The sequence below is a fragment of the Schistocerca piceifrons genome, chromosome 2 (genome assembly GCF_021461385.2).
Source record: "Schistocerca piceifrons isolate TAMUIC-IGC-003096 chromosome 2, iqSchPice1.1, whole genome shotgun sequence".
Taxonomy (NCBI): Eukaryota; Metazoa; Arthropoda; class Insecta; order Orthoptera; family Acrididae; genus Schistocerca; species Schistocerca piceifrons.
The window spans coordinates 496,424,559-496,434,411 of NC_060139.1; the positions used below are offsets into that span (position 1 = coordinate 496,424,559).

The 9,853-nt window shown below is 39.6% G+C and overlaps 1 pseudogene; it reads left to right on the forward strand.

Moving 5' to 3' along the window:
• The first annotated feature begins 374 nt into the window (after window positions 1–374).
• On the forward strand, window positions 375–492 carry LOC124778660 (annotated as a pseudogene).
• The last annotated feature ends 9,361 nt before the right edge of the window (window positions 493–9,853 follow it).

Sequence of the window (9,853 nt, forward strand, 5' to 3'; positions counted from 1 at the left end):
TCTTGTTCTGACAGTACATTGTTGCCTTCCACTCAGAGATAATCCATGAAACTTCTGTTTCTTTCATGTTAAATTGAGTGATACAATGAAGTGTTTTCTTCCACAGTGTTTAGATTATTGATTTAAGTTCTAATACCTCAAGGTTCTTTCTTTTTAATACTTATGAATTTAGCCTTGTTATTTCTGTTGTGTAAAGCCTCTTCAGACATTTCCTGGAGTTCCTATTAAATGGCATAGCTGAATTAAAGGGTATTACGAAACAAACTCGCTCTCTCTCTCCTGTAAACTACCAGGGTTAACCTTAATTTCGTTGTAGCATATAAGATCCACTACTCGATGCTGGACCTGTATATATGTATACCTTCTGTTTGTCTGGCAACGGCCTTGTCACAGTGGATACACCGGATCCCGTCAGATCTCCGAAGTTAAGCGTTGTCGGGTGTGGCCGGCACTTGGATGGGTGACCATCAGGGCCGCCATGTGCTGTTGCCATTTTTCGGTGTGCACTCAGCCTCGTGATGCCAACTGAGGAGCTACTTGGCCGAATAGTAGCGGCTCTGGTCAAAGAGAATCATCGTAACGACCGGGAGAACAGTGTGCTGACCACACGCCCTGCCAATCCGCATCCTCAACTGAGGATCACACGGCGGTCGTTGGTCCCCATGGGCCACTTGTGGCCTGAAGACGGAGTGCGGAGTGCTTCTGTTTGTCTAACAAGGATATCTTCTAACACTATACTGATATTCACTTATCTTGACTCTTGAGTCTAATGCTACGTTTTACTGCGAATGGTTCAAGAAGGCGATGGGATCACTTCAGTTCCACTAATTTTATTAGTTTGGTGCATAAGTTCGTAGCATTTTTGTTCTGCATGTTGGTATTCTGGCTGCTATGGGTTTGTCTATTGATTGTCATTTTTAATTTGTAGTTCACTGTTGCTATTTGAGTTTACATGTTGTCATTTTTGTCCACAGAGTCTTTCACGGCGGCATGTCAAAATAAAATATCAGTTTTCAAGCAGCTTCAATTCGAGTACAATTCTCGAGCTTTCGATGGTCATCCTCGCCATCGTCGTCAGGAGTAAAACCGCTAACATCCAGGACTGGCTCGGTTTTCTGCTTATATACCCACCACAGCGGCCTATGACGCCAATCACAGAGGGCCGAAACGACGCATGCGCGGAAGGTGATCCGGCAATTCGTAGCAGCTCCGGCCCGTTGCGGGACCGAGTGACGTCAGGTGGTGCGAGGGGCCGGCACAATGTTTGAAACAGGAGTTCCACCTCCCTACAAGCGTCAAGTACTCGTCGTTGTTTCCTTTTGACATCCAAATTACGCTCCCCCCTCCCCACGCCTTACTGAGTGTGTAACCCTGTAAGATAAATTCTGGCGAACTTTGACAAATTCGGGTACTGCGTCACTTTAGCTGACCAGCAAATATAACGGTCGCGATCGATTCGAACTTTCGTCAAATAATATTCAGTCTCACTTAAAATCGTGTTTATTTCTGGACCTACACACTGACTATTGTTATTTTCATTTGTCACTTCGCTAAACAGTCCCAAAACGTGTCGTGAGCTTCACGGGTCAGAGTTGATTCGGTCTCGTGTCCCCTACTTCTGTTAGCAGGCATTGGATATGACCTGCTACTGCTGGAAGATTCTTTGCAGAATTCCAATAGGATGTTCTGTCGAGCTCTTTCAATTTCAACAACATCTAAATGGTCTGTACTGGATCTCGGATGTAGAAAGCTTGCAGTCAAGTAATTCGGGTGTTCATTTAAGAAACTAAAACGGCTTTCTGCTTAAATTGTCAACGAGACTCTCATGTGTGGTAAGGCAGCGGTTTTTCGTGCCGACTTATCCTTATGTAAATACTCGTACTTATTGTACCCCGCAATATGTGGTATTGCTTCGGATAAGCAGGAGTAACCAGAACTTATTTATTTTTTCGTGAAACTGCTTCAAAAGCGTACCATGCTGCTCCATCAAACGCCACTGATCAGACGTCAAATTAGTAAGCGTATTATGATCAGTCACATACAGCGACGTAGCCAGCTTTTGTTCTAGCAGGTGCTCTATCATATAAAACGTAGAGTAACACGACGCGGTGGTATCTTGCACCAACGGATGCTCCTGTGAATTTAGCTCTTTTTATTAATTTTTTATTGAGCTAAGATCTAATTACTAAAGTGTGTTACGAGACGTCTACCATTACGATCCTTCTTGCTACTTAAACGACACAGTTACAACCCTCTGAAACGAATGGACGAAACACGTAGCGGAATCATACTCAGCAACTCGAATACTTTTCACCGTGTTAGCACCATTTCATGAATGAGGAAATGTGTTTTGCTGTGGTCAATATCTGAGCGATATGCGATATCATTAAGTTCCCTTGCTATATTTTCGTCAGTGTAAGAAATTAACAAAAGCTTCAAAGCAAAGACTCATGTTGCAACTGGAATTTAGGAGACAAACTGTGAGCTGTGACGATCAAGAAGTTGGTTTTGTGATGCAAACAGGTCCATACACTAGAAGCTACTAAAATCGTGAGATCATCTGAAATATTTCTTTTGATGTTTTCACAAATTCTGTTGTGGATGTGAGGAACAATTTTTTGCGAAATGTATGTACGACTTGGTATTTTATAGGGAGGTAAGCCTTATACTAAGAGACTTGTAAATTCAGTCTTTTCTGCGACAGATAATGGCCTGATGTCCTGTAATAATTTCTGCTATTAAATAATGATTTTTTGGCTTTAACGTCGTTTACATCCGAAAGCAATAAGTTCAAACAATTTTGACATAATCAATACTGTTTTTCAGTCGATATCGAAGATGAACTTGCACCAAGAACATCTAAAGACGGTCTAGGTACGACAGCAGTTTTATCTTTATCAATTTAGCTCGTTGTTTCGTCATCAAATTTTCGGACAAACGTTTGAGTGGAACGAAAACAAGACTCCCTTGAAGTTATACAACGAGATTTTGTCCGAATTTTCACAGCCAAACGAAAAATGGAAAGTGGGAAAAAGAGGTGTACAGCCTGGTTAAAAAATATTGTGCTTGAAAATAATCAGAGAAATTAAGAAAAACTTAATGATCTGAGAGAAAATTGAAATACTTCATGGACAGCTGCTGCTAGCTATGCCTATTAAGTGTCAAGAAGTTCATGTTTTCAAGCCCCAGTTATTTTGCGCACAAAAAGTTACATTGATGTGATATTTAACTGCCAATAAAAATGTAATTTAAACTTTCGAAAAACACACCGTCAAAGGTTTTGGGTAATGATTTGTTCAAAAGTAAAAAAATAAAGTAGGTATATAGTTCTGCTCGATGTCGATTACCCAAATGAGGTACCGAATGAGAATTTAAATTTCAGTGAATAACTTAGAATTTTAGAATTGTAGAGAGTGCTAGAAGGAATTTCTTTGGTGGATATGTAGACAGTGCAGTCTCGTTTGCTGTAGATGATTTCAAGCACCTTTCAAAGGTGTATCAAATGTTTTCTAATCCATTTGATGTCTTACTTCTAGACAAATAAATTCACAAAACATTTCACAGTTGTTTCTTAATTTTCTTTTTTGTTTTCATAGTTGAAGTACATATTAGACAAAACAAATAATTCATTATGTTTAAGACAGCACAGGTATTTTCGACTAGTCAGAAAGTTTTTTATAACTATGCGTCACAAAAACATCCGCGCATCTCAAAAAATTAATTTGAACCGGTTATTCTATAAACACACTCTAAAACAAGAAAAACGACCCAGCACGAAGGACGTATGCAAGAATTGATATTCACAAGTTATTGACAGAAAATGCTTGTGTGACGCTGCAGCGCAATTACATTGCAGCTGGTAAGGATAGTAAACAGAGGACATGCCGATACCAGGGCATCAAGTCTTTGCGAATTTCATTCCTTGTACTCAGTTGGACAGTAAGGATGCCCAGCAGACAGGCGTGGGGACAAAATATGCAGATGTATTCGTTTGAAAGAGGACATGTAGTTGAGATCAAAGAAGCCATATGGAGTAATTGGCGAAGTGCTCGACATTTGGATAGGAACGATGCCGCTATTTGACGATGTTGGCATTAAAGGGTGAGCCGTGCCTGAACACAGAGTCAAGAAGGAAGTGGTCGACATCGGGAGGATAGAATGCGAGGACTGAGCAATCGTCAGAGTCCCGGATTCACCATTATCATCAGCCCGACATCCAACTGGTTCTTCAGTGACGAGACGACAAGGACCATTAACAGCCGGCTCACAGAAAGTGTGCTGAGCTCACAGCGCCCATGGAGGCTACTAACATTGATCTCTGTACACCAACAAGTGACGTCGGGAACGTTCGGCCTGGAATCTCATTGACTGGAGTAGAACTGTCTTCAGTGATGAATCCCACTTTGAAATGAGCCCCGATGACTAGCATTATCCTATCTGGAGACGTTCTGGACGGTAGTGTGACATTAACCTGACTGTCGTACACCTTATGGCCGGACAACCAGGAGTGATGACCTAGGGTGCCATTTTATTTCATAGCAGGACCCCTGTGGTTTTCATCCGCGTCACCGTTACAGCACAGCGATACGTCGGTGATATTGTACGCCCCGTTTTGTTGCCCTTCGTGGCAAGCTATATTGAGCTTACATTTCAGTAAGAAAATACCCACCAGCTCACGGCGACAGTCTATACTGTTTGTCTTGGTGTTTGCCAAACCCTATCTGGGGCGGCATGGTCGCCGGATCTTCTCCCAGTTGAGAATGTTTGGAGCATTATGGGCAGGGCCTTCCAACCAGCTAAAGATATTAACGATCTAACGTGTCTCTTGGACAGAATTTGGCACGATATCAGAAGGTCATCGAACGACTCTAGGAACCAATGCAAGCCAAATACCTGCTTGAGTAAGGGCCAGAGGTGGACCAACGTATTAGCGAGTTGCTCAGTTTGTGAAGCTCTTTATCTTGAATAAATCATCCAGTTGTTCTGAAAGAGTAATTATTTGTTTGTCTGTGTATGTACATCACATCTACCAATTTCTGTCGCATGTTCCTGGTATGTCATTTTTCAGTTTTTTTTTGTATTGGAGTGTACTTTGTTCTGTCTTTGCTATTCATTTAATGAGCTCATGAAGGATGTTTAATTATAATTAACCTGGAGCTCCGTCAGTTACCTATACTTTATGTTTTTGTTTCAGGACACGTTATCGACATGTCAGCGAGCATGTTGGGGGTATCCTCTCCCAACCTGAAGAACCGCTCCGATGGCCAGTTTCAAGAAATCCATCCATTCTCACCTGGGCGAGTTTGGCAACCATATATTGATGACGTATCCTCCCCTACGTACAGTTCTCCAGTGACTGAAGATGAAGAGACTCGCCACGGGTTTCTTTCCCACACGAGTGGCAGTAGTTCCACGTTCAGCCGTGAACTGCTCCCAACAGTCTCGACATTTAAGGATACAATTCAGCCAGAGAATACATTTACTGCAGTTAAGCAGGTGCATGTTAGTTCACTCGACAGGGCCTCTATATTCGATATAAATCGGATGATTGCTCTTTTCGAGAAGCTTCAAATCAGCACCGACTGCCAGCTTCCAGCTGTGGAGAACAGTTCTTACTCTTTCAACCCGTATGCTGGACACGACCACTATTCAATTCACCCACTGGCGACACACCATCGATCTATGGAACATATGCTATTAGGCATCAAGGCTGACGAATCTGATTCACTGGAAAGCGAGCAGCCTACTGACTTGTCTATGCCAAAGAATTCTCTGCAAAACTTAGACGAGGTGAATATAGAAGATGACAATTCATGCGAAAATGCTGATGCGTCACAAGACACTTGTTACGGATGCAATGAGTCTCCCATTCGCCAACTAACCTACACACACTTGTCTGATGTGTCTAATGATTCAGAGGAAGGTTCTGATGTAAACCTGAAAAACATGGAGACTTTTACTTCCGATTTTGCAAAGAAACGATTTGAACCATTAGTACCACATCAGCTTGCCCTACCATGGATATTTACACATCCCATAATTGAGAGACCTAATATGTACATGCTTGATCTCACTGTCCGTTGGGCACAGATGATTATGGGCCCCTCAGCAATTGCTTTCTATATTTTCTGGCTATTGCACAATCAGTTTTTTCACATGATTGAGTTGCTCCAAAAAATTCCAAAACAACAGAAACAAAAAATCGTCGAACTAAAAGAAAACAGCTCTTATGAGCACAGTGATGCAACACGCAGTGCAGAAAATATGGCTGACAAACATATACAGCCTACTGCTAAGGAGGTTGACATGATTCATCTCAATCCGGACGACGATGATAAAAGTGGAGTGGGGAGTGAGCAGCTTCAAGTTCAACCATCAGCAGTATGCTCAGTGGCTAACCAGCAGCTCCTGGCTCAAGTACCCACACTGTTGCATACGGCAGAGCAGCGTACATTGCCTCTCCAGGGGCCTGTACCTCCCGTATTAGCGCTTACGCTCCCATTAATATCACATTTGGAGTTCAGAACATTACCTATGGATTCGCTCATGTCACCTGATAAATATACTATGGCGCACCTTATTGTTTCCCAGCCATCATCATCTCGAAATTCCTGTGCCCAACAGAGTTACTATTTCCCGCTCCCTATGCTAAAAGAACACTCCCATTCTCCACGAGAAGATATGAGGCAGCATTTTACAGATGCATCATCAACTCAGCTCCTATTACCAGACTCAACTAACATATCGGCGCACCAGAAACGGCCATATAGGGAAGCAGAGGCTATGTGCGAAGCAGTCCATTGCTCAGGTCCTAAACAGTTACGTCGCTCGCTTAGGCTTCAGTCTGTAGCTAAAGAATCTACTTGCACCAGTGTGAAGAGAAACACGCAGCCTCGGAATCATCAGGATCGCCGCAGACCAAAGCCTACAGATGAGAAAGCACAGTGCATAACACCAATGAGGCCACAGCAGTCGCCCAATCTTGAAGGTGAAACGAGAAATTGCGCGCCCGCCACAGGAAAGAGAAGGAGGGAGCCTTGGGACCATAAGGGTCTTCAGCGCTTTGTAGCTGAGAATGCTTTCAAACTGCCACGTCGTATTTGGACCGAACGGAAGGAGGGCGAGCCAAGGAGAAGCATGCGACTCGCAAGGAAAATGCAATGCAGAACATATTTCCTCAGACCGAGATTACATACAAAGAAATGAAGACCAAAATAGGAAGCTGATTCTGAACTATCATACCGAGATTATTTACACACAGGGAGTACAGTACCATCTGTAGGCCTGTATTATTAACAAACACCTTGTTAGCATCGTTTTCACTATCAGAACATAATCAGACAAGTCTTAACCTGTACATCAGTGTGTTCTGAAATTTAACATCATCGTGGACTAATATATGTCAGCTCCATTCTTACTCAGTATTGTTAATGATAACTGTCATCTTCACTATTACTCGGAAGATAAGTTTATTTAATAGTGGAACAATGTGCTGCAGAGATAAAGGAAAATATATAAGAACGGGTTAGAAATACATTTCATACAACTAAAGAAGGAGCAAAAACTAAATACAAAATATTATGAAAGATCAACGTGTACCAACATCATAATGCTTTCAAGAGTTCTACATGATGCAAAAATAGCCTATAAAGCAGCTGTAAGACCAGAGCTGTTGTATGACAGCGGAGACTGCGTATCGAGAAAGACTCATGAACAGGAGCTTTATTTTGCACATGTTATAATGGGCAGGAGTTGTAACACTCAAGAAAAAACGTACAATAAATTAATGAGGCAGTTCAAAGTTGACCTAATAAACAAAAACAGAATCCAAGTTCAAATGGTATGGTCATATAACATGAAGACCTGAATATATGTCATGAAAAAATGCATACAAAGAAGAAAGGGAGAGGAAGAAGTCAAACCAGTTGGTTGCTGAACATCAGAAATGATATGAAGCTAAGACTCAGTGAAGATGATCCCTACCAATGGAACAGATGGTGAAGCATAATAAGGAATTCTGGCACCAAGTAAAGGGAAAAGATGAATAAAATGTAGAAGAAAACTGAGAGTGGTGAAGCATTTTAATTTTCAGCCTTCAATAATAGTTTGGCGATTTGTTTTCGTCTCAAATTTATACTGGAAAATATTGTTACAAATCGTTTTATTTAAATTTCGAAAGGAAACAGAAGGTAGATAAAAATGTAGCAGAAACTAATTAACAATTTAAAGATGAAAAAAGATAAGTACACGTTTACATCATCCCTTTACACTGATACGCCAATGAGCACTGCTCACCATGACGCTGGATGCCAACTGATGGCATTGTGGGCAAGTGACAATCCAATGAGACAAGTGACTTTAACAAAGAGCAGTTTATTATTACACTGTGAAAGTGTGACTTGAAAACGGCGAAGCTAGTCGAAGTTCACATACGAAGGTTGTCAGAAAGAGGTAGAAGAGCTAGGCAGAATCAGTGCTTATTTCATTCCAGAGACAGACATAAAAGTTATTAAGCAGATAGTGTCTCATCAGAATATATATGTACATCTCATCAGGATATATATATATATATATATATATATATATATATATATATATATATATATATATATACTGATGAGACAGAAAATTATTTTTCAGGAAAACATACCTTCAGTTTAATTACAAGCTTTTCAGATTGTTTTTACCATACATATATATATATATATATATATATATATATATATATATATATATATATATATTGCACTTGCAGATACGGCTCATAGAAGTTTATTCTGAAAAAATAATATATGTGGCAGGCTGCCACATATATTATGTTTTCAGAACAAACTTCTATGAGCCGTATCTGCAAGTGCAATTTATTGAAATTCTAACAAAAGTACTGTAGGAGATGATTATTATAGAAGTGAACAATAGTACTACAAATTTTAAGACATAAAATAAAAAACTGTGAGTCTGGCAAATGTGGCACAATTATTAAATATATTATAATAGGAAAATATTTTAAGGAAAACTAAGTAAAATAATAATATGTCTTCAAGTAAAGATATCAAAGAAAGACTTATTAGCACTGACAAAACTGTGAAACAGTTCGATAAGTTATGTTACCTACTTGACTGACAGATTTTTTCCAAACACAAAGCAGATACATTTTAAGTAATAAATTCACATTTATAAATAAAACCAGTTATTTAATATTCATGTTGCATCTAGGACCCGTACTTTAGTACCAATATCAATCATTTTCATTGCACTATATAAGAGTGAAACATATATGACAAAATCGATGAGTGGTTATAAACAACAGAGCCACAATGTATAAAAGATATACAAGAAAAGGCAGCTACATATTATATCTTTGTATGTGGGTGAAGTAGTTAATTACAAAATTTGTCTTTCTTGTAGTGTCAGAAAAGACGATGTAAAAATAAACATAAATATTATATGGAAAATTTTTGATTTGTAGTATTTAACACATAAAGACAAAATGAAGAAAAACGTAGAATTAGAAGTTGGCTTTCGAAATAATAGATTGAATTAGAAAGAATTTTACAAAAAAGGAAGACGAATATAGTGTTCAAGATGTTTGGAAGTGGATTTGTAGTTCCAGCAGTAGTAGGTTTGGGATCTTCTGAAGATGGATCATTGGAAACCACAAGAGCAATCCATATGAATACACAGATGTTGTTAAATAAAAAAAACATGTGTAATAAATAAACTGGTAAGTTATAGAAGAATTAGCAATTGTAACAGTGCACTTAGAATAGTTTAATATGAACTTGAAAGGGAAATAATATACGGCTTACACAAATGTGATGTGATGGCAAGATAAATATGAAATTGGTATGAT